A 26,571-nucleotide genomic window follows, 5' to 3' on the forward strand; every position below is an offset into this window, starting at 1 on the left:
GATACTTCACTTTCGATGCATTTCCAGCATAGCTCTCTGCTTCAACGGCAGGAGAGAAGAAAAACTGATTCTTCACGCATATCCAGCATAGCTCTCTGCTTCAATGGCAGGGGAGAAAAAAAAACTGATACTTCACGCATATCCAGCATAGCTCCCTGCTTCAACGGCAGGGGAGAAGAAAAACAACCAATAAGGGCTGTATAACATAGTCTGGGTAAAACAAGCATGGGTGTAGCTTGCTTATTGCGGTGGTTACTACCCCTACTACCCCTAACTAATCAAGCTAGATATTTCACTTGGATGCAGCTCCATCATTGCTCTCTACGTTAATGGTGGGGGTGGAAGGGAAATAGAACCAAGAGCTAAGAGAAACAGATAAGTATGAGAGAAAAAATGTGTGAAGCTTGCTGGGCAGACTGGTTGGGCCGTTTGGTCTTCTTCTGCCGTCATTTCTATGTTTCTATGTTATAAACGCCATGCTCTGCTCTCCCCTTATGACCCCTGGCTGAGAGCAAAGTCCCTCGAGCTCACATCCTGGACTCTGGCAGGGGCCAGTCCAGGTCACAAGAAATCCCATAAAGTAAACCCAATTCTTGTTATTCACTCCCAGGGATCGCAATAGCTTTTTTTTTTCTTTTTTTTTTTTTAAGTATACTTAGCTAATTATGAACTTTTCCTCCAGGATCTTGTCCGCTGTGCTCGGCCCCTAGATCCCATTCTCTAGCTTCAGCTTCCCTCGCTTCGCAGTGCGCTAAGTGAGGAAGCACTTTCTACAATTCCTTGAGTTTCATGGAGCGTCCCCTGGTTTTATTATTAGTTGGAAGGGTAAATAACCATCCTTTATGTACCCGTTCCACCCCCTCGTGATTTCATAAACGTCTCTCATGTCCCCTTCTCTGCTGTCTCGTTTCCAAGCTGAAGAGCCCCCAGGCCTGCGTAGCCTCTCCTCACGGCAGAGATGTTCCAGTCACCTTATAATTTCTGTCGCCCTCCTCTGCACCTTTTCTACGCCCGCTGTGTCTTTCTTGAGATGGGGAGACCAGAACTGCACCCCAATGCTCAAGATGCAGTCGCACCGTGGCTCGAGACAGAGGCAGCACCATAGTTTCTGTTTCTTCGCCACTCCTTTTCGAGTCATACCTAATCTTCTCTTTGCTTATTTTGACCCCCCGGTGGGCACGGTGCTGACGATTTCAATGGATTGTGCGCAAGGACTTCACGGTCCTTTTCCTGGGTCGTGACTCCCAAAATCCCAGCATTGTGTGGCTGTAGTGGGGATAATGTTTTCCTCGTGTGCATTACTTTGCACTTTTCCACATGAAATTTCGTCTGCCATTCAGTTGCCCAGTTTCCGAGTCCCGGAGGGTCCCTCCTGCAGTTTCTCGCAATCCGCTGCTATTTTAACAAATTTCAGTCAGTTTTGTGTCATCTGCAAATTTGATCACGTCACTCATCGCTCCCTTTTCCAGATCATTTATGAATATATTACACAGCACAAGTCCCAGAACTGAGCCCTGCGGTACTCCGCTCACGCCTGTTCTTCCTTGGAAAAGTGACCATTTCATCCTAGGCCCTGTTTCCGGCCTTTTAACCAGTTACCAGGCCTCACTAGGACACTGGTGCTGTCCCTCTTGCCTTCCTCCCATGACTCCCCTTCTTGAGTGCTCACCTTCCCTCCTATCACTTTTGTGGTCCCTTCCCGAGTGCTTTTCCTCCTGCATTCCTTCCTTTCCATGGCCTCTTCTTCCCCTTGTGGCCCCTTCTCGTCTTCCCTCTTTCCATGACACCACGCAAACTGTTCTTTTATTTATTTAGGATTTATCACCTGTCTTTTTGAATAAGAGATTTGGCCACGGTTGAAGATTTAAAAAAAAAAAAAAAAGATGCTTGGTTTCAGAAGTGTATACCTTCCTTATCGGAACCGCTAGGGCACCCTTCCCCCACATTAGTGCTTGGGAGGCCGATCTGGGGAGAACGTTGTCACCAGAAACATGGGATCGGGTGTTTCTGTCAGCAGGGAAATGTTCCATTTCTGCAACCCTGCAAGTAAACTGCTATAAAAATCTTTGTGAGGTGGTACCTTACACCGTACAGACTGCATCGCCTACATCCCTCTCTTAGTGCTCTCGATTAGAGATACTGTGAAGTGGGCACTTTCTTTCACATTGGTGGGGCTGCAAGAAGGTCTCGTTGTTTTGGGTTGCGGTTACAAAATGGCTAGGGATGATTTTAGGAGTAAGGAGACCTGTGCGATGCGGGTCTTATCTTACTTCCCCATCTTCAGATAAATATCACCAACGATTCTGCCAACAAGTGTTTATAGCGGCTAGATGCAAGCTTGCATTTTATTGGAAATGCCCTGAGGTACCATCCGTACAGATGGTAGAACAAAGTGTGCGATTCTATTATCGCATGGTTTCCATTACTGCTGCCAGCCATAGGCAGAAGCCGTTGTTCCAGAAAATATGGGGGGCCCATTTACGAAGTGGGAGGGATATCACTCTTAATTTCGCATGATTAACTCTTTCCACTGTTGTCTCCTAATCTTTCCAAAGCATCGTCTACCACTATTTTCTTCCGGGCTATACAGGAGACCACTTTCCCACTAATATTCTAGTTCGACTGGCGAAGCAACTAGGCGACATATAGGAACCTAGTCATATAATCAATTAGGTTGAAATGACTTGTTTTTGCTTGCTTATGTGAATTCACTTCGAGACTATACTCCTCTACTTAATCATATGATGGTCAACTCATTGTGCTATATACTGAATAGCAGTGCTAACGATTGGATAATCGTACTCTAGATACCGATTGGTGCAACAGTTTCTTGCTATTATTGGCTGCAGGATGGGGTGTAGGAGGGCAGAGTTTCATTGGTTTAAGTAAAACTGAAAGTCACTTCTTGTTTGTATTGCTTGCTGACCTTCAATAAAGCTTTTAATTAAAAAAAACAAAACAAAAAAAAAAACTTTGGCTGGATCCAACCTATTAGACAAGTGACATACAATCAGAGAGGTGTGGGATTAGCAGCTTAACAGTTCTAGTTTGAAGACTTCAGTAAGGACTAAAGTTGATATCCATAATCCATCAATGACACGATTAAACGAGGTACAATGTAGAACAGGTCTAGACTTAAAATAAGCCAAGAACAGGAGCAAGAATACTGCACATTCCAGTAAAACCAACCCGGAAGTAATTAGATAAGAATGCATACAGCTCAGCACACAGCAATAGGTTATAGCAACAGGTGCAAGGTACTCATATAGGTGCAAACATCTCCGTAAAACATTAAGCTGCAGTAGCACATTTAAGGCACCCTTATAAGACCCTATGCAGTTTCGAGAACATGCGCCTGCACTCCTTCCTCTTAAGGCCCTTTCGAAGTGCTTTCACTGCTTTGCTCTCCCCTCTTCTCCACCCCTTCCTGAGTGCTGATCCCACTAGGACTCTTTCCCTCCTGCCGCCCCCAACCCCCAACATGGCCCAACTACTCCCTCAGTGCAGGTTTTCTACATCACTATCAAGCCAGCAGGGCAGCCAGAGCCAGACGTAGGCGTCACCAGAAACCCTCCTTGGGGGTCACTATCTTGCTTGCTGCTACCTCTGGTTGTGTGGAGCAGTGGCTGTTGAAGGGATGCGTAGCAGTGCACTTCCTCTCCTCCTCATAGGGGGAGGGGGGGGGTGTCAGGCAGTGGGATTACGCTGAAGCAGATCCCGTTCTGTTTCTCAGCAGTTGCGGGGTGGTTGTCTCCCTGCTGGGGGAGCCCCTGTGATGGTCTCGCAGATTCCTAGGAGGCCACGGACCCCCAAGTTGGGAACCACTTGTTTAATTTATAGGACCTTTGTGGTACTGGGTGGGGTCAGAATGGCTAGAGAATAGACGCAGCTCTGGCTGGTTTTCCCATGCACGTTTATTAATATACAACAAAAAAAGAATCAGCTCTGCGGACCTTCGCAGTTTAGAACATTTACAGTCTCTCGCTCTGGGCCTTCATTCCCCGGGGCCTCCTAGGTATCCACCTTCCCAGCAGGCTCCACCCCCAACCATGATTCCCCGCTATCTGAGGCTTAAGATGAATCTGGGCCTTTGAGGGATGCTGGGGATTTCTTGTGTATACTCCTTCACATACCCTCCCCCTCAGCTCAAACTTATTAGGTTCAGCGCTTGCCTTAAGCGTATATTCTTAAGAAAACCTCTGTTCCTCTCTTCATTCCCCACCCCATGCTGGGGCTGTACAACTGGTTTACGGTTTTCCCCTCCCTAACTCTCTTTGGGAGACTGCTTCCAGATTTTCAGGGTGACAAGCCCTCGAATCTGGTTCGATTGCCCATAAACTGAGCCCACAGGGTTTTAAACTGGGGAGAAGTGCATCCTAAAACCACTGGATAAAGGAGCTCAGGTATCAGCAGATTCTGACTGATGGGATACTGCTGCCTGTCGCCACATACGCATACCAGCGTCGCCGTCTTCACACCGATATCCTCGCTCTTGATCAAGTCCTTATGAACAAGTCTCTTATTACACCCAGAGTCTACCAGGGCCTGGGCGGGAACTCCCTCCGGTTCCACCTGGATCCAAATCGCCTTAACTTCCCGAGGGGCCATAGCCCCTAAGTTTCAGCTTTGAAGTTTTGTGAAAAAGTGTTTGCCCATTCCTGTTCCCATTCTGGGGTCCGCCCTCCGCAGCCTGTTTCACCTTGCACGGTTCCGCTAGCTTACGCTCCCCACACTACGTCTTTAAGCCATGGGCACTCTTTGCTATGGTGCGGTCCTCTACCTTACAGTAGGAGCATGCTTGCAAGGGGGGGGGGGGGGGTTCCTGTATAACTTTACCTATCCCTCCCACTGCTTCTTTGTTCCTTAGGGGCAGCATTCTTCCTCATGCCCATTCCCTGCAGAAAGGGCACAGAAGGAGAACATATTTGTATGCTTATTACTGGGTTGTACAAGTTCCTCCAAGCCTCCGTTTTGTTTCTGGCTTGAGGATCAGCCTTGCTTTGACTACTTTCCTTTGTCCATGTGGACGTTAAGTCTCCAGTGACAGCTACGTCACCCTGTTAACCTCCATTGCTTCAATCATATCGAGTCTCTGGCCAAGTGACTACTCCTCCCACAGCTGAAGCAAATGGGAGAGGTTGTGGGCTGGGCCTAGGCCGAGCTTTCTGCTTCTGAGGTCCTCTGCTCTCATTACTGCACCCGGATGGCCCATCTGGGATGCCTTTCTAGCCTCTGGACCACATCAGGCACTAATTGAGGCAGGTGGAAGGCATTTGACACTTCTAGTGCTTTTTCCAAAGTGAGTTCTGGGTGCCAACAGACCCAATTGCTCATGGACTGGTCGAGCCCATCTAGGAACTGTTCCAGAAGCAGCTGGTTGGCTACCTCAAGGTCAATTTTTGCCTCTGATTGCAGCCACTTCCATCCGGCATCTTTCAGTCAATGGAACAGGTTTCACGGACTTTCCCTGGACGATAGGATGCCCCTTCAGAACTATTGCCTATACATTTATGAAGTATAACCCGCTCTTTTCAGGATAGCAGTCTTTATATCCACATAGGTGGACCTTCCATCTGGATTAGCTGCTTGAAAAGTTCATTGGCTTTTGCTAGTGAGCACATTTGCCACATACATGTTCCAGTTGGCTTCTGGCTAGCCCATCAGGCAGGCAGGCAGTCCTTTTAAAGTTATTCAGGAAGAGCTTCAGGTCCTCTCCCATCTTCAACTTAAAGAGAACCGGAGGCCTCCGTCATTGGAGGTTGCAGTGTTTGTGCCAGTTGATTCGGTATTGTTTCCTGGTGGCTCTCCAACGCCAGTGCTGGTCAGTTTGTTCAGTCAGGATGTGCCCTCCAACCCCCCCAGGTCTTCTGCTGTCCCTCAGTGAGGGCCTGTAGGGCTTGCTCCATGCTAGCCTACTGGCTTTGATACTACAAACGTTTTTTGCAGGGTGTAGTGCTGATCTGGAACACCCAGACAGCAACTTCCTTCATTTTACAGGAGAGAAAAAAAAAAAAGTGCCTGTTCGGAACTGACTTACTATTAAGTCCCTCTTTCCAGGCAGAGCTATTCTCCTTGGCCTGTTTTAAGTCCCCCTCCTAGCAGCCACTGTCACTAGGCCCCAGGAAAGAAAATTAAAAAAAAAATTTGGCTTCTTCTTTGTTTGCATGGGTTTCTGGCTGTGCAATCTTAGCTCAGAGATCCCTGAACTGACACAATAATGTGGCACTAGGTGCAGTCAGAATAGCCAGAGACTAGACACAGGCTAGGCTCCGGCTGGATTTTATTAATATACAACGAAAAAAAAAAAACAGCTCTGCACACCTTTGCAGTTTATAAACAAAGAACACTTACAGTCGCTCCAGCTGGGCCTTTTCTAGGTTCCTGGCCTCTTATATTCCTTCCAGGGCCCAGCAGGCTCCAACCCGACCATGACTCCCTGCTGTCTGAGGCTAAAGGTGGACCGGACCAGAGCTCTGGAAATAGTCCTTTAAGGTATTCTGCCATTTTCTTGTGTATACTCCTCCACATCCCTGTATTGAATGCATCATTATTTATTCAGACAGTTACATTACAAGAGGGGTTTCACAAACTTGCTCCCTACTTTGTAAGCCACACTATAACTAATATAATAAAAAAAAAAAAAGCCATTCTACTAGGGGACATCATGACAGATGAGGCTCCTGACATTTGTGCCATTACAGAGACATGGCTTAAAAGCACGGACGTCTCAATAACTAACCAACTACCTACAGAGTCATACGATATATTCTCGATTCCAAGATCCAAAAAGAAAGGAGGGGGACTTCTATTAGCAGCAAAGAAGTCTTTTAAACTCACCCTACAACCCTGCCATCTACCCTACAAGATGGAAATTGGCCTTTTTAAATCAAAGAACCTCAAAAAATGTTTAATTTATGCTCCCCTGGGCATATTAGAAAAAAACCTATCCTCTCTTACCGAATATATTGCGAAATATATCAACTTCAACATACCCACCATTATACTAGGTGACCTGAACCTTCACTTCGACTGCACCCCCCTCACCTCAGCTTGTGAAGCAACACTAGCTTCTTTGAATGCAATGGGATTTAAACAAGCGGTTACAGGCCCAACGCATAAAGCAGGCCATACTCTGGATGTAATTTTCACAAACTCCCTAATAATATCAGATCCACCTCAATGCACTCCCATACCATGGTCGGACCACTTCAGAGTTGACACTAGATGTACCATGAGCAATAATCTTCGCCAGACATACCCTAAACACAAAACTATTGAATTCAGGAAGAAATGTCAAATGGAAGACATTATAGAAGCTATAACGGATGAGAGCAACAAATTAGATCTCTCGAACGCCAACTCAGCATGTATGACTTGGCATCAAATCACCAGTGACATCGCCAAACGTCTTTGTGCACTTATAACTAAAGAGGTCAACTCTGAGAAGAAAGACAAGAAACCCTGGTACACAACTGAACTCAGAAAGATGAAACAAGAGCTTCGTAAATTGGAAAAAAAATGGATCAAAAACCATGACTCGATTCAGCAACAAAAATTCAAATCACTACTCCACAAGTACCGTAAATCAACCGATGAAGCTAAAAAAACTATTACTCAACAAAAATTCATCAATACCAGTTTAATCCACGTGCCCTTTTCCAATACGTTTCTAATCTAATCTCCCCCACAACTAACATCTACCCCGAAGATGAGACCAAAAATAAATGTGAGAAATTAGCCGCCTATTTCCAGGAAAAGATATCAAATATCATGGCTCGTTTTACATCTCCATATCGGCCAACAATTCCAGCACTAAGAAGCTCCCAAAATGATTCTCCCACACTCTCAAATTTTGAATTATCTACTGTATCGGAGACTGAAGAAATTCTAAAAAGAATCAAACCAGCATTACACCCCGTTGACATTATGCCAACAAAAACGCTCCTGGCCATTCCTACTAGAATAGCCCCTGCGATCTCCAACATCATTAACACCTCTATAACAGAGGGAGTCTTTCCCACACAACTCAAACATGCTATAATAAAGCCTACCCTTAAAAAAGCAGACCTGGATCCATCCGAACCGGCTAATTATCGAACCTCCCTTTATTATCAAAAATACTAGAAAAGGTCATAAACAAACTAACTGACTATCTAGAGGAAAATCATTTACTCTTCCCATCGCAATATGGATTTAGGAAGAACCATAGCACCGAAACACTACTAGTGTCCCTTTCAGACTCCATACTAAAATCCATTGATACTGGTAACTCTTATATTCTGGCCCTACTTGATATCTCCTCAGCATTTGACACGGTGAACCACAATACACTCCTCTCTCTTCTCTCACAAATTGGCATCACCAGCACTGCCTTATCCTGGATACAATCATTCCTGAAAGATAGGACTTACAGTGTCAAAGTGGGACACCATACGTCAAAACCTAGAAATCTGTCACAAGGTGTCCCTCAAGGATCCTCACTTTCCTCAACTCTTTTCAATGTATATCTATCGCCACTCTGTAAACTACTGAAGAAATTGGATCTCCGTCATTTCATATACGCCGACGACGTCCAGATCATTATCCCAATCAAGGATTCACTTGCTAAGGCCATGGAAACCTGGAAAGCAGCACTCACTGAAATAAAAAACCTACTCGTGGAAAACTTTCTTGCAATCAACACCAACAAGACTGAACTACTCATTATAACACCACACAAGAACACTTCAACCAACATGCAACATTATCCTCCCTCAACAACAGACCATACCAAGCTAAAGCAGGTCCGCAGCCTTGGGGTCATTATTGATAATCACCTTACTTTGAACAACTTCATCTCAACTACAATCAAGAGTGGCTTCTTCAAGTTACATACATTGAAAAGAATTAAACCGTTATTACATCCTCAGGACTTCCGGACTGTATTACAAGCCACAATTCTACCAAAGATTGACTATTGTAATGCACTACTACTGGGTCTCCCTAAAAGCACAATTCAACCTCTTCAGATGTTGCAGAATGCCGCTGCTCGTTTAATTACTAATACTCGACGGCATGAACATATTACTCCAGCACTCATGTTCCTACATTGGCTACCCGTATCCTTCAGAATTACTTTTAAAGTTCTCTCACTCATCCACAAATCAATTCACAACCAAGAGATGCAATGGTTCTCTGATCAGCTCATTTTTCGCACCTCTAACAGACCAATTAGAAATATTCACCAAGCGAAATTAGCTGTCCATCCACTAAAACACATCAAACACGTGTCCACCAGAGACCGATCTTTCTCCATAGCTGGTATCAAAATCTGGAACAACATGCCATTGGACCTGCTTCTTGAATCCTGTCACAAAACATTCAAACAAAACCTTAAAACATGGTTGTTTGAACAAGCATTCACTCTATGAATCTCATCTAACCTAAAATTCAGCTATCCCTTATTACTCCTTACTGGCTCCTAGTCCTTTTCCTCGCCTTTTGTATCATCATTCTGCTATCCCATACCCCCCCCCCCCCCCCCCCCCCCCCCCCCACTGTTACTCAATTTAGGCTATTGTATTTAATGTGACTTTGGTCTTGCCGCTGACAGTTAATTTGCTCCTGCGAATACATGGTTATTAATATTTTATTGTTTGATATTTAATGATGTATGCATATTATTTTTAAAACCCATGTTTCTGTAAAGCCTGTTGCTGTTAAATGTTTTACTGTTTTTAAACTGTTACATGTAAAGCCTGTTGCTAATTTATTGTTTCACTGTAAACCGAGGTGATGTATAACTATACGTACCGCGGTATAAAAGAATCTATAAATAAATAAATAAATAAACAAACAAACAAACAAACAAACTAATACAAATGTGAAAGTTGTTAGAACTATGGCTATGGCCCATTTAAATATATTTATCCTTGCAGACAGAACTAGAAGCGGACAGCACAGTATGTATACGTCATATCTATTTTGTGATTATTAATCACGTTTTTCTCAGATGGCCCTTCTCCACCGTTCCTGTTTGTTCACTGTGGGCTTAGTTGGACAGTGGCCTGCGTCTACAGCAGCCTTTCCTGTTTGCTAATGCTGTGTTCGTGTTTTTAGTCTGCATGGTTATACTGCCAGCTGGTGGTCAGCCTGCGTATTCACTCCTGCAGCTGTATTCGGTGCAGCTGCTTCTTGCCTTGGAAGCAGGGTTTCCTGGGTGTTTTCCAGTTAGCTCTGGTCAGGGTGTATGCATCAGCAGCTAATCTGGCCTAGCCCTGCAGCATCATCCTTTTACCTGTCTTACTACTTCTGTGGTCCAGCTTGCTCTGGTCGCTGTTTGCTCCCGTTTGTAGACAGTAAGATTTTGTTTACTTGTTTTACTTTTCAGTAAAGATTGGAGTTGAAGAAATGGCTTCCTCTGTCTGCAACGTAAAGACTGAGTTAAACTGTAAACCGGTATGATTGTACCAGAATACCGGTACAGAAGTTGAAATAAATAAGCTATTTAAGTTGGAAACAGGATGCTGGGCTTGATGGACCCTTGGTCTGACCCAGTATGGCATGTTCTTAAGTTGTGCATAGGAAATACAGAGCAGAGAATAGAGATTCTATATGTAATTATCTGGAAGGGGTGGACGGTTTCAAGCAGTCTGATCCCCTGTGGGTGAGGATGAAATGGTAGACTCTGGCTGCTGTGGGGGAGAGAGAGAGAGTGAGTGTGTAGGAAAAACTTTCACTGCCCCTGTTCATACTGTAGCTCTGTGGTGGGGCAGTGTATCAGGGAAGCTTGACAGTGGCTGCTACCTGTTTTGTGATAGGACAGAGTGCGAGTGAAGGTGAGAGTGTGCGTGGGGAGTCTGAAAGGCTCTTGCTGGTTCTGCAGCCGTTTCGTGGTGGGACAGTCCGTGCAACAAAAGCTAGCACTACTGCTTGCGCTGTACCTCTTGTATGCAAGGGTAATGTGTGGGAGGGAAGTAGGTAGCGAGGTGCCATCCTGTGGTGGGAGGGGAAACTTGCACTGCTATTGTCCGTGCCATATCTGTTCTGCAGTAGGGCACGGTGGATGAGGAAGATACATATAACAGCTGCTTGTGCTACATGTGGTCGGGGGAGGGGGGTAATGGAGGTAAAGGAAGATTTATTTGCTTGATTTTTTATTCCACCTTTACTATAAAGATCAAGGTAGAATATAATGTAAAAACAAACATTGTTAATCAACATCACAACATGACTATATTAAAATCCAAATAAAAACACAAGCATAAAACAAAAATATACATCATAAAACATTCTTTGTACAATTCTAAATTCTCACACCAATTCTATGCCTTATTTCATAAAAAATCCTTTCCTAGTGCCAACATTACCCAACTGCTCACCTTATCCTGGTGCTATCGCCAGATAAGGCCTAGAGTTAAGTCCCTTAACGAACCTAAAATAAAAATGCCCATTAACTTCAACAGACTTGGGGAAGCTGATATTCGTTGCGACTGATCCGGCCAAATGGCGGTGACTGAATATCCAGCTATGTTCAGTGGCCTCCTCTTAACCCGATAAGCCACTTACCCGCTAAATAGTTAGCCAGATATCTAGAAGGAGAGCAATGTGCTTAACAGAGCAGTACGACTCAGGCAGAAAACTCAACTGGATAAGAGCCGATATTTGGACTGAGATGGTTAAGTTAATCGGATAAGTTAGACCTGCTAATCGGATAACTTATCTGGTTAGCTAGCACAAATTGGGGGATATTCATCAGCATAGCCGTGCTGCTGAATAGCCCATCTAACAGGTCGATACAGTAACGTGCGGTTAAAGATTCCCCGTCTGTAACGTGCTGGGAGCACACAATACAGACGAGTAAGGCGATTCAGCGATAGTCTCCAGTTTCATGCATCCCTAGCGCTTCCTAAAACAGACGCATAACCCTTTCCGCACCCAGCATGTAAATGAACGAAAAAGCTGTATAATGAAGGAATTAGCTATTCCCCTCCGATACTGTAACGGGCGCTGATACTATCTCCTCAGTAACCCGCTGTTTTGCCGCGGCCTTAACGTGTTAGTTTACCGCCTCCCCCTAGTAGGAGTTAGAGTAGTGTAAAAAACATTGCTTACCTGCCCTGGTCCCGTCCGGTCTCCGGTGTAGCCCCAGTCCGGTCTCCTGCAGCCCCGTCCGGTCCCCTCCTCCCGAAGCAAAAAAAAAAACAAAACGAAAAAGTAGCAAGGCTCGGGCCTGCTACGGCAGTCCCTTCTCCCTTCCTCCCGATTTCGCACGGGCATCCATCCAGGCAGAGGGAGCGGGCGGCGAAACGGCCTCCGGTTCCCTCTGCCTGGATGAACGTACGGCCCCCGCCGGAATGAATGCCCGTGCGATTTTGGCGCTCATGCCATGAGCGCCAAAATCGCACGGGCATTCATCCAGGCAGAGGGAACCGGTGGCGAAAACGGCCCACGGTTCCCTCTGCCTGGATGAATGCACGGCCACCGGCAGTGAAGGAATGGCCGTGCGATTTCAGCGCTGAAATCGCACGGCCATTCATCCAGGCAGAGGGAGCCGGCGGTCGTCGGCTCCGGGGGGCGGGTGGGCCTTGGGCGGCGGCAGTAGCAGCGGGATCCGGGGGGGCCTTGGGCGGGTAGGCGCGTGTTCGATCGGGCGGGTAGGCGGCGGGATCCGGCTGGGCGCGTGTTTAAACGAGGCCGCGGGCCGGGTCACACAGGCGCGCATTCATCCAGGCGGAGGAGCCGGTGGCGAAAGCAGCCTCTGGCAGCCCCCACCTGCAGTGAATGAATGCGCGCCTGTGTGACCCGTGCGATTCGGTGCGTCGTGACGTCACGCCTTGAGCGCCGAATCGCACGGGTCACACAGGCGCGCATTCATTCACTGCAGGTGGGGGCTGCCAGAGGCTGCTTTCGCCACCGGCTCCTCCGCCTGGATGAATGCGCGCCTGTGTGACCCGGCCCGCGGCCTCGTTTGAACACGCGCCCAGCCGGATCCCGCCGCCTACCCGCCCGATCGAACACGCGCCTACCCGCCCAAGGCCCCCCCGGATCCCGCCGCTGCCGCTGCCGCCACCCAAGGCCCCCCAGATCCCGCCGCCGCTGCCGCCTACCCGCCCGATCGAACACACGCCTACCCGCCCAAGGCCCACCCGCCCCCCGGATGCCGCTGCCGCCTACCCGCCCGATGGAACACCCGGCTCCCGCCGCCGCCCGCCTGGACCCACGCGGCCCTCCGGCTCCCGCCGCTGCCTGGATGACCGCACGAAAGTGACAGGTATTTAAACATTTTTTTAACACTCAGGTTTTTACATATTTTTGGTTTTTTGGGGTTTTTTTTACACTTCCTGGTGCCTGTCATTTCAAATGTCATTTGAAATGACAGGCACCAGCGCACCCAGGTTACTGTATAGGCGCTGTATTAAGCGCCTATACAGTAAAATGGGTTGCGCGGGCCTAACCCTTCCCTAACGCTTCACAGCTTCGGCATGCATTTGTATGCAATTAGAAGAGAGTATCAGGCGCTAGGTCTAGAGAACTGTGCGTGCGGGGAGGAAAGGTGCGCCTGACACTGCCGCACTGTTTCTACCGCGGCCTTACTGTATCGACCTGTAAGTCAGCCGAATAAGTCTTAGCAAGCTGATTTTCACAGTCGGATAAATCTGAATATTGCACCCTTAAATTCTAACAACCTGGGGCAAAAGTGTAAACTCTGGGGCAATGAATTTCAGAGCCAAGGAATTAAAATATAAGAACATAAACTATGCCATATGGAGTCAGACCAAGGCTTGATCGAGCCCAGTATTCTGTTTCTCAGTGGCCAATCCAGATCACCAGAAATTACCGGGCAGATCCATGCCTTGTTGCTCACACCTAGAGACAAGGGCTGGTTTTCCCCCCAAGTCTACCTGGCTAAGAACTTTTAATGAACTTTTATTTCAGAAACTTGTCCAAATCTCTTTTAAAGCCTTGATTGCATTATCCGATGATAAATTCCACAGCTTAATTATATACAGAGTGAAAAAATACTTTTCTACAATTTGTTTCGAATCTATCACTTTCATTCTATCACTAGTGTCCCCTGGTTCTTGTACTATTTGAAAGGATAAAGAACTGTTACCTATTTATCTGTTCCACCTTACGATTTATAAACCTGGTAACTTTAGGTTTGGATTGGTTTTCCCTGTTTTAACTGCTTTGAATATTTTTGTGTCTTCTGTAAATTTCACCACCTTATTCATTGCTCCCTTTTCCAGATCCTTAATTAATAAATTAAACAAGATCCTTGAGGCACTCCACTATTTACTTTTTTTTCCATTGGAAAAAACTGACCATTTAGTTCTACTCTGTTTCCTATCTTTTAACCATAAATCCACAATAAGACTTTTTTAAATTTCCTGAAGAGTCTTTCATGCAGGACTTTGTCAAATGCCTTCTGAAAACCCAAATCCACTACATCAACCGGCTCACTTGATTCTGAAGCTGTAAATATTTTACTCATCGATCTGGATTCCTCAGTCTCAGATCTCTGCAAATTTCCTGAAGACTTTCCAGGTCAAACTTTGGTCTCTGAAGTAAACGTGTGGAATACTATTTTGGGGCTCCACCCTCGATAGGCTGCCCCCCCCCCCCCTCAAATAAAAAGAGTCATTTGATCAGATTTATGTTAACCTTGGTTTCATCCTGGGCTTAGACGGTTAAAAAAACAATCATTTGCAGGTTCATCAAGAGAGTGAAGGAGGGGATTTTGACAAGGGGGGGGGGTGTAGATGTGAGTTATGGAGGATGAAAGAGTCAAGGGATTAGGGAGGCGGGGTGTGAGTCAGGGGATCAAAGGGGCTACAGGGTGTGAATGAGGGGATGAGAGGGACTAAAGGACTAGGAGATGATCAGAGTGGGAAGGGCAATCTGTGAGTGAAGCATTGGCAGGGGTGCAGAAAAGACTGGGTGAGGTGGGGGGAAGGAGAGATAGAGTGAGAAGAGCATGTGACATTGCTTTCCATCACCAAAAAGAGCAGGCTATGCTTTTAGATTCCAGGTCCCGCATCCTTGCCCAAGGAGACTGAGGTCCAAAAAAGCAAACCGGAAACTGATCCAATATAGCAGAGGACAAGAGGATCGGTGAACACCAGGAGTTCTTTATTTTGCACAAAACATTATAAAAAGCCTGACTCTGGCCGAGTTGTGCTCTTTGAGCTGCTTCAGGGGCTAACAGAACAAATACAAACACACACAAAAACATGTAAATGTGAATTTAAACATATATACCAAACACAAATATTGAAATTATATAAAATATGACAAATCAAAAATAGACAGAAATATTAACATTAGACAACACTTAATGCCAACAGTAATAGTGACATGGTCTAAAAGGACCTCATTTCTTATATAAAAAAAATCCATATGTGCCTATATCTGTGTCCATATAAAGTTAAACTTTTTAAATACCTATTATGTGTAATGCCGGTGGTTTGTCTCCATGTAGCAGCTCAGCCTCTTTAGAACTATTTAAGCAATTGCCTTCAGGACAAGCAGTGGGGGATACTGTAACACATTAGAACCACTCAATGAAACAAAGTATCTTGCAGCAATAAAGACTAGTCTTTTTAAATACACTTCATTTTTTAATTTTAGTAATCTTGTTTGATATATGTAAGCAGCAAATGCACTGCATTTCTAAGTTTAGGTACACATCCATGAGATGAGTTTACTAAGACTCAGCAGTTTTAAATATATTTCATATTTTTAACTTTGGGTTTTAGTAACCTTGTTTTATTGCATGTCAGTAGTTAAGGTGTTTTATTTAGAGCACTGTTTTCTTAAGTCTAGACAGAGATTTATTGCTGCAAGATACTTTGTTTCATTGAGTGGTTCTAATGTGTTACAGTATCCCCCACTGCTTGTCCTGAAGGCAATTGCTTAAATAGTTCTAAAGAGGCTGAGCTGCTACATGGAGACAAACCACCGGCATTACACATAATAGGTATTTAAAAAGTTTAACTTCTTCTTCCCATTTGTCTACAAATTAAACCCTGCCTAATCTGATTTTTTTTGTTACTCCTAATGCAATTGGTACCCTAGTGTATGAATTAGAATCTAAAACTAATTCTTCTACTATTATTTCAAGCAGTAAATTCTCTGCTTTTAATATTATTTATTTATTTATTTATACATACATTTTTATATACCGCCGCTCATCAAAGATATCATGTCAGTGTACAGGAACTTACACCGGAGCGTTATACATTTAACAGAGTTATATAAGCGTTATACAGTTAACAAAGGTAAATAAATAAATATTTGAACATAAAACAAGTAGACTCTTTTAAAAAACAGAACTGTCATTTAGTTGTAAGTTAACTGAGCAGAATTGAACAGTACTAGAGAGTAAAAGGGTTCAAGGGGAATAGGTAAAAGCTGAGGGAAAGGGTTAGGAGGAGATGGAATTCTAAATTAGAGGTGGTAAGAGGGGAGAGATATGACGACGGTAGCAGGCTGGAAGGGATGTACAGAGTAGAACCCCAGAACACCTTAAAGGGCTTGGACTATCAATCTAGCTTGGTCCACTTTAAACGTCCAGAGCAGGATTCCAGGCCACAGGACATTTCCCTGGGTGGGGAATAAAAGCCCAGCTAGGAGCAAACAGGCCCAGAAAGTGCCAGGAACTATGTGAAAACTACTGTCCGGTATAAGGACAATATTACTTCTATATGCATACAGCTAATACAAGAGAGCTTGCCCCACTGCTTTAGCAGACTGGTAGTCTTCAAGTTGGAAAGGATTACTTATAGGTCTCTTTTCTCCTTGCTAGGTATCAGGGAGATATGAAGCAATAATAAACACAAAAGTGGTTATTTCAGGCTGATGCAATATAGTGCGCTCAGCCTAGCGCACAGCTTGATGCACGGTAGGATGTGTATTTTGGATGCACTAGAATAACTCCTGATGCAATAATGGAATTAGCCCATTCAAACCAGCACGTAGCTAATAGCGCTCATCACATGTAAATGCCATTATTGCATTACATGTAAATGCTAGTACTTCCGAAGACCATGTTTTTTTAATGTGTTTAACAACACAAGAAGCATAAACTAACAAATTGCTCAATCCACATTTGAAAAAGTAGTAAGATATAATATTAGTGTGGCATCACAAGATATGAACAAACACTTGTGCCCTGTTTATACACATTTTTTCCCACAATTTTCCCTGTCCCCACGTACACACTCCATTCATAAAACATTCAATCATTCCTACAAATTCCATAACCTGGACAATACTATGTCTCATGGGTCATTAATTTCTCCAACCTTTCCCATAAAAGACAATACTGCCTCTGGTATAACAACGACTTATGACCCTGCAAATCTGTTAATTTATAGTTTCTCCATCATGGCATATGCTAATGTTTCAGTCATATAAATAAGGACTGTTGAATGTATGATGCAATCTATGACAATTCTTCAAAGTAACATCATCTTATACCATCAATGTTTGCTGTAGCCCATTAGTAAGCTAGATAATGAGACCTCATATATACTATGGCAGGGTACTAGTGGGTTAGTCCCTGAATGCCAATAGTTCAATAATGCGGTGATAAATTCTGCATACACCGTCACAAAATTATAATCATAGGTCTCACAGAACGATCAGAGTACCGGCAATGTGTTGTCAGTTACTGGAAATTATAGACAGTAGAAAGGATAAACACTTATCGTAGCTTTTGTGTGGTTGCAGTCAGGGACTGGCGTATTGGCCCGACACGGCTCGTGTTTCTGGGGAACCTTCTTCAGGGGCCGCAGTGTGCCAGTGTATTTTCCAGACTGCCCACTTTTTCTGCTACTTGGCTGCCGAAACAACGCTGCAGCCAAGTAGCAGAAAAAGTGGGCAGTCTGGAAAATACACTGGCACACTGCGGCCCCTGAAGAAGGTTCCCCAGAAACACGAGCCGTGTCGGGCCAATACGCCAGTCCCTGACTGCAACCACACAAAAGCTACGATAAGTGTTTATCCTTTCTACTGTCTATAATTTCCAGTAACTGACAACACATTGCCGGTACTCTGATCGTTCTGTGAGACCTATGATTATAATTTTGTGACGGTGTATGCAGAATTTATCACCGCATTATTGAACTATTGGCATTCAGGGACTAACCCACTAGTACCCTGCCATAGTATATATGAATGTTTCAGTCAGCCATTCTGCAAAATGGGTGGTTGCTCAGTATTCCAGTGGGATAAGGTGACCTTCATGGCAATGGTGAATAAAATACTAATACAAAAAAGGGATCCATAATACTAATATCTCATGATGCTACTCCCAAAGGATTTTTATATTTTTATTCAAAATTTTATTATAGAAAAAAAACACATCAGCAAGCCTGACGACGTGTCTTATATCTTTAAAAGGCCGTCCGGACTACTCAATCATTTGCGGTTTAACATTATAGATTTTTCAAATTTTTTAAAATATTTTTTATTTTTCAATGAATTCTTGTTGCTTTGACAGTTGTTTGAAAACTAACCAGATGGCCATTAGTACAAGGGATATATCTGGTTAGTTTTCAAACGACTGTCAAAGCAACAAGAATTCATTGAAAAATCAAAAATATTTTTAAAAATTTGAAAAATCTATAATGTTAAACCGCAAATGACTGAGTAGTCCGGACGGCCTTTTAAAGATATAAGGCACGTCGTCAAGCTTGCTGATGCGTTTTTTTTCTATAATAGCATTTTGAATAAAAAACAATAAAAATAATATTAAAAATTTTTGGGCGTGGCATCATGAGATAGGAAAATTAGTACTTACCTGATAATTTTCGTTCCTATAGTACCATGGATCAGTCCAGACTGCTGGGTTTTGCCTCCCTTCCAGCAGATGGAAACAGAGAAAAACTTGAAAGGCACCCCCTTTTAACCTGGTGTGCTACTTGCCTCTCCTCAGTATAAACAATATCCAAGCAGAAATAACATGGAGGATAAAGGTGCAGCAAAGAATTCAGAAACTTGCATATCAAGCAAAAAATCCAACAAACTATTGAACCAATTAATAAAAGTGAATAACATGTAGCCTTCTTTGGTTTCTGCAGTAGAAAAGAAATTAACTAACAAACACAGACTCACGTGATAAATCCTTTAAGGGAGGGGCGTCTGGACTGATTCGTGGTACTACAGGAACGAAAATTATCAGGTAAGCACTAATTTTCCTTTCCCTGTACGTATCCGGATCAGTCCAGACTGCTGGGATGTACCAAAGCTTCCCTACACAGGGTGGGACATAGAGAGAGTCCTGCTTGCAGAACACCTCTGCCAAAACTACCATCATTTTATTTATTTATTTTATTTTATTTAAACAGTTTTTATATACCGTTGATTAGACAAAGTCCATCTCTACGGTTCACAATTTCTACATTACAATAACAGAGAGAAAAAAAATACAATTTCTCATAAATATAAAATTCACTAAAAGACAGTAAATTAATTAAAACTTCTAAAATGCCATCATCGGGAGCTTGAACATCCAGATGATAGTGACAAGGAAAAGTGTGAAGATTTTTCTAGGTCGCCATCCTGCAAATCTCCTGTGGAGACACTGACTGACATTCAGCCCAAGAGGAAGCTTGAGCGTGGAGCAAGTGTGCTTTCAAGCCCTCAGGAACCGGCCGGCCTTGACAAATGTAAGCCGACGAGATAGCTTCCTTCAACCATTTGGCTATAGTCTACTTGGACGCTTGTTGTCCTTTCTAAGCGACATTCCACAAGACAAACAAATGGTCCGAAACCTGGAATGAATTTGTCACCTCCAAATAGCGTAGGAGAACCCTCCTGACATCAAGCCGCTTCAATTCCCTAGCATGCGGTGCCTCCAAATCAATGCACGAAAATGCCGGAAGCTCCACAGACTGATTAAGATGGACGACGAAACCACCTTTGGTAAGAAAGATGGAACTGTTAAGAGAGCCCCCCCCCCCCCCCCCCCGAAACCAAAAAACGTAGAAAGGGTTCCAGACAAGAAAGCGCTTGAAGCTCACTCTGCGAGCTGAGCAAATAGCCACTAAAACACCGTTTTTAAGGTGAAGTCCTTCAGGGTAGCTCTCTTAAGAGGTTCAAAAGGAGCATCACACCAGACTCTTAGAACCAAATTCAGACTCCATGACAGACATATTGCATTGACTGGAGGATTCAAATATTTCGCCCCTCGAAGAAAATGTACCACATCAGTATGCGACGCGAGGGAACTGCCATGAAGCTTACCTAGAAGACATCACAAAGCTGCTACTTGTACCCGAAGGGAATTAAAAGATAATCTTTTAGCTAAGCCCTTCTGCAAAAATGCCAGAATCTGAGGGACTGATGACCTACGGGGAAGAACCCCTTGCTCCATAACTCTAATCCCTTCCAGACCCTAACATACGTCAAAGGGTAGTTATAGCTTCCTCCGGATAATCTTTCTTTCTCAATCGCCTCTGCTCAAAAGCCAGTCCACTAGACAAAAGCGAGTCACCTGATCTAAAAATAGAGGACCTTGATGTAGTAAGTGGGCCAGATGACCCAGCCGAAGAGAACCGTCTACCGCCAGATTGACTAGGTCCGCGAACCACGGGTGCCGGGGCCATTCCGGAGCCACTAGGATTATCCTTCCTGGGTGAACCTCTATGCGGCACAAAATTTTGCCGACCAGCGGCCTCGGAGGGGGGGGGGGGGGGGGGAGACGTAGAGTAGGATTTTTGGACAGCCACTGAAGCACCAAGGCATCAACCCCTTCAGTCGTGCTCCTGTCTGTGACTGAAAAAGCGGAAGGCCTTGGCATTCCTCTGAGTTGCCATCAAGTCCAGATGGGACTTGCAAATAATGAGGGCCATCGCCTCTTCGGATAGCTCCCACTCTCTGGGATCAATTCGTTGTCGGCTCAAGTAATCCACCTGCATGTTGTCCATGCCTGTGATGTGTGATGCCAGAATGGAGAGATGCTTCTCTGCCCAGACCATGAGCTGTGCCGCCTCTGCGGCTACCGGACAAATTTTGGTGCTGCCTTGATGGTTGATGTAGGCCACAGTCGTCACATTGTCGGACAGCACCTGTACCGCTCGATTGCGCACAATCGGCAGAAAAAGTTAAAGCACCAGCCGGACCGCCTTCGTCTCCAGGCGATTGATGGACCACTTTGACTCTTCTGTCAACCAGGTTCCTTGGACCGCCTACAATTGGCAGACCGCTCCCCAACCGGAAAGGCTGGCATCTGTGTGACCACTATCCATTGAGGCACTGCGAGATCCCGCACTGCGTGTCCCGTCAGCTAAGTGCTCCTGTGGGAAAAACACAACTCCGAGACCCGGACCGGCCATGCAGTACTCCTGCAGGAATCCGAGAAGGCTGTGCAATTAGTAATTTTTTTTCCCAGCCGGGACCAAAGTGGGAGGGATCGGACTACCGGTATCCCCCCAAGAGCCTTACCAGAGCGGAGCCCCGCAGGATCCCCAATCCCAGCTCCAGAAGTGCTTGCTACCAGGGGGGATGGCCTCTCTGAGACCTACCTACCCCCCCTGGGAGGCTGAATCCTCAGTGCCACTGGCTCGATAAAGCTGCCTTCTCCTTCCTTTTTTGTGGGTTGTTTTTTGTTTTTATAACCAAAAAGAACTTTATACGCTCTTTGCTGCTACTATCCTCACAATTTTATTTTTTTTTAAAGTTAGCCTACACCCCAATGAAAAGTGCAGACCACAGGTTTTGCACCACCTCCATCTGCTGGAGACAGAGAAATACTGAGGAGAGGCAGGTAGCACACCAGGTTAAGAGGGGGTGACTTTCAAACATAGAAACATAGAAATGACGGCAGAAGAAGACCAAACGGCCCATCCAGTCTGCCCAGCAAGCTTTCGCACTTTTTTTTTTCTCTCATACTTATCTGTTACTCTTGGCTCTTAGTAACCTTTTTTATTCTATTTCCCTTCCACCCCCGCCATTAATGTAGAGAGCAGTGTTGGAACTGCATCTAAGTGAAATAGCTTAATTAGTTAGGAGTATTAACCACCACAATAAGCAAGTTACACCCATGTTTATCTGTTTATCCAGACTATGTAATTCAGTCCTTGTTGATTGTTGCCTGAATATAGATCAATCTTTCTTCATTCCCCCTGCCATTAAAGCAGAGAGCCATGCTGGCTATGCATTGAAAGTGAAGTATCAGTCTTGCTCACCTGCCGTTGAAGCAGAGGGCTATGCTGGATATGCGTGAAGTGTCAAACTTCCTCCCCTGCTGTTGAAGCAGAGAGCTATGCTGGATATGCATTGAAAATGAAGTATTATGCATTGAAAGTGAAGTATTAGCTTATTTGGTTTGGGGTAGCAACCGCCGTAACAAGCAAGCTACTCCCCGCTTTTTTGTGAATGCAAATCCTTTTTTCCACATTTCCTCATTGCTGCTGAAGCTTAGAGCAATGTTGGAGTAGCATTAACCATGTGTATGTTTATTGAATAAGGGTATTATCCCAGGTAGTAGCCATCATTCTCGTGAGCCACCCTTTTCTCTGGAAGAGAGGCAAAACCCAGCAGTCTGGACTGATCCGGGTACATACAGGGAAATACCTAAAGCACCATTTTCAATATTACACCACTGTTCCCAACCAATTGAGCCACAATAATGCACCTCTGCACCATTCCTAAAATCTGGCACAAAATCAGAAAGCACACAAAACCTGCAATTCATCACATCACACGACAACAAAGACTATTACCAATAATGATCTCACCGATAACACAATTTCTAGGACTCTCATTATTTACCTTAACACTATTCAACGCTCAGTCGCTCTCCAAAAAAATGGACATCCTCAGTGACTACCTCATAGAAGCCAACCCAGATATCTGTGCAATTACAGAGACATGGCTAAAACACACAGATACTGTACTCATAAATCAACTGCCCATACAATCTTACGACTTATTCTCTGTCCCAAGACCCAAAAAAAAGAGGTGGAGGTCTCCTTCTTGCAGCAAAAAAAGGTCTTAATGTCACCTTACAACTTACCAACTCCTCCAACAAACTAGAATTTTCCCTCTTTAAATCTGAACAAATCCAAATAGCTTTAGTCTACGCACCACCAGGAACCTTAGAATCGGATCCCTCTCTACTGATAGAACTTATAGCCAAACACATAAACGCCGACAAACCTGCTATAATCCTCGGAGACTTTACTTTACACGTAGATGCTTCTCCACAATCCATCAACTGCCAAACAGTTCTTTCCTCTCTCAACCATTTGGGCTTTACTCAAATTATCAACAGTTCTACCCACAAGGCAGGCCACACTCTTGACCTCATCTTTATTAACGAACCCTTTAACATTCATACCAACCCCACTTACTCACCAGTTCCATGGTCAGACCGCAAAGTTATCCACACAACCCTCAATATCAACAACCCACCACCTCAAACCACTAACAAAACCACCATCCACTTCAGGAAACCATGCTCTCCAGACATACTCAGTGAAAAGATGTCTGAAGCATTAAAGCAACTAGACCTCACAGACGCAACAACTGCAACTACCTCTTGGATCAATATTAACAATAAAATTGCAGATCAAATCTGCCCAACTACAACCAAAACCATACAACCTACACTAGACAATAGGAAACCTTGGTTTACACCCGAACTTAAATCCCTTAAACAATCTCTTAGAAAAAAAGAACAAAGCTGGAGAAAAAACCCAACCACCTCAACACATGCCATCTACAAATCCCTCCTCAACAACTACAGGAATACAATCCTTAAAACAAAGAAAGAATTCTACGGAAAAAAAATACACCACTTTATATTCGACTCAAAGGCTCTCTTCTCTTACGTCTCCTCTTTAACCAAACCATCTCCTCCTACTATCCCAGACCACCAATCGCTCAACAAAGCAAACGAACTAGCTAACTACTTCAAAACAAAAATCACCAACCTTACCCAGTCAATCACATCCAACAGCCTTACCCTAACACACCATCTCACATCCTTGCCGCAACAAACCACAAGCCTGGATTCATTCGAGCTCACTTCTTCACTGGAGATTGAAAACACACTCAAAAAATTCAAACCTTCCTCCCACCCATCAGACCCAATACCAACAAATCTCCTCATCGCCATACCAAACACCATCTCAAAACCAATTGCAGAAATTATCAACACATCCCTTTCTCAAGGTTTAGTTCCTAACCAGTTAAAATTGGCAATACTGAAACCATTACTAAAGAAACCAAACGCTTGCCCATCAGATCCAGCTAACTTTAGACCCATCGCAAACTTACCACTTATCGCCAAACTGATGGAAAAAATTGTCAACAAGCAACTGTCAGATTATTTGGAAGATTATAACATTCTATCCCCAGCTCAATATGGATTCCGAAAACGCCTAAACACCGAATCTCTCTTACTATCTCTCACTGACACAATCCTCGTTAACCTGGAGAATAAACAATCTTACCTGCTTATTCTTCTGGATCTTTCCGCTGCATTTGATACGGTAAAACACTCTACTTTAATAGACCAACTAACCAACATAGGGATCAAAGGCACAGCCCTTAGATGGTTCCATTCCTTCTTAAACAACAGATTCTACACAAAGTAAGGATAAACAACAAAGAATCGCATCCAATTCTGACAGAGCAAGGAGTCCCACAAGGATCGTCACTTTCACCCACCCTCTTCAATATCTACCTCCTCCCTCTCTGCCATCTACTCTCAAACCTTAAGCTCACCCATTACCTCTATGCAGACGACATACAAATCCTCCTTCCGATTACAGAATCCCTTCAAAAAACCATCACGTACTGGAACGAATGCCTACAGCCCATCAAAAACCTACTCTCAAGCCTCAACTTAGTTTTGAATGCTAATAAAACCGAAATGCTCATTGTCTCCCAGGATCCACGCACAATCTCTTCCAGCCTTTCTCTACCAAAAACAAACAACTCATTCTCATCTGACGTCAGATACCTTGGAGCATGGCTTGATAATCATCTAAACCTAAAAAAGTTCGTAAACAATACCACAAAGGACTGCTTTTACAAACTGCAAGTCCTCAAAAAACTTAAACCCCTTCTTCACTTCTCCGACTTCAGGCTAGTACTACAATCCATCATTCTTTCTAAGCTCGACTATTGCAACTCCCTGCTACTAGGTATACCCGCCAACACTATCAAACCATTACAGATGGTTCAGAATTCAGCGGCTAGAATTCTAACTAGCACTCACAAAAAAGATCATATCACCCCAATCCTTCGGAACTTACATTGGCTCCCCATTAAACAAAGGATACTCTATAAGGTACTCACTATCATCCACAAAGCGACAAACAAACTAGCTCCCATCACACTAAGCTCTCAACTACAACCACACACTTCCTCCAGACCAATCAGAAGCGCATACAGAGGAACACTGCATGCTCCTCAAATAAAATCATCATTGAGCAAACGAGTGCTATCTTCAGCAGGCCCACACCAGTGGAACACGCTTCCCCCAGATCTTAGACTGGAACCCAGTCATCAAGAATTCAAAAAAAGACTGAAGACATTTCTCTTCCAACAAGCTTTCCCAGACGCTTAATCTTACTGTGACGGACAGACTTCCTAATTACTAAGTATCCCCTAATTATGGACACTGTATCAAGTACTACTTTTAAGAATCTGCAACTGGACAATTATCTTTGAGCTCAAAAATTACTTTATTTCATATATATATTTGGCATTGCTTATATTTATATTTATTGCTACGTTAAATAGTTAAACATCTTATATAAAATATATTTCTTTATTTATTACCAGTTAAACTATTATTACTTTATTTAGCACTATGTTAAATTGTCAACCAGTTATACTGTTACATATGTTCTACGGTTCCATGTAAAGCTCTGCTCTCTGTTGAGCAGTTTTTCGTTTTATGTAAACCGGAGTGATTTGTAGTCCCTACAAGAACTTCGGTATATAAAAATTAAAAATAAATAAATAAATAAATAAATTAGTATTGTGGATCCCTTTTTTGTATTTGATGTGATTGTGTGGGGATCTTATTTGCTCTTTTTTGTCTGAATAAAATACTAAGCAATTTCAGGCCTCCTGCTGGAGACTGCCCTCCCATGAGATTGTTCACCCACTAATCTTTCCACTAAATCCCATATTTGGCCCCATAACTGCTGTAGCTTAAGACAATCAGTGAATATGTGACATAATAACCCTAGATCAGTTTTACATTTTAAACAATTCCCAGATTCCCACAATTGCATCTTGGCTCCCCTTTCTCTAGTTTAAGTTCTATGTAACAACTTAAATTGTATTTCCCTCAAATTAGCAGGCTGTAAATGCTTATAAACAACTTTAAAAGGTGCCTGTGGGGCCTCCGCATCCAATGGTGCGCCTAAATCTTTACTCCAAAATGTTACTAGCCTAACTAAAAATTTGTTAGTTTGATGTTGTCATATGTGAGCAATCCAGATATTTATTTTGTTTCTAGAAAACGCGTCATCACCCCAAAACAGCAAAAAAACAAACAAACAAAAAAACCTGCTATTCTGTAGTTCTTCTGATTTAATATCGTCGCAATACTAAGTAAGA

Source organism: Rhinatrema bivittatum, chromosome 9 (genome assembly GCF_901001135.1).
Source record: "Rhinatrema bivittatum chromosome 9, aRhiBiv1.1, whole genome shotgun sequence".
Classification (NCBI taxonomy): Eukaryota; Metazoa; Chordata; class Amphibia; order Gymnophiona; family Rhinatrematidae; genus Rhinatrema; species Rhinatrema bivittatum.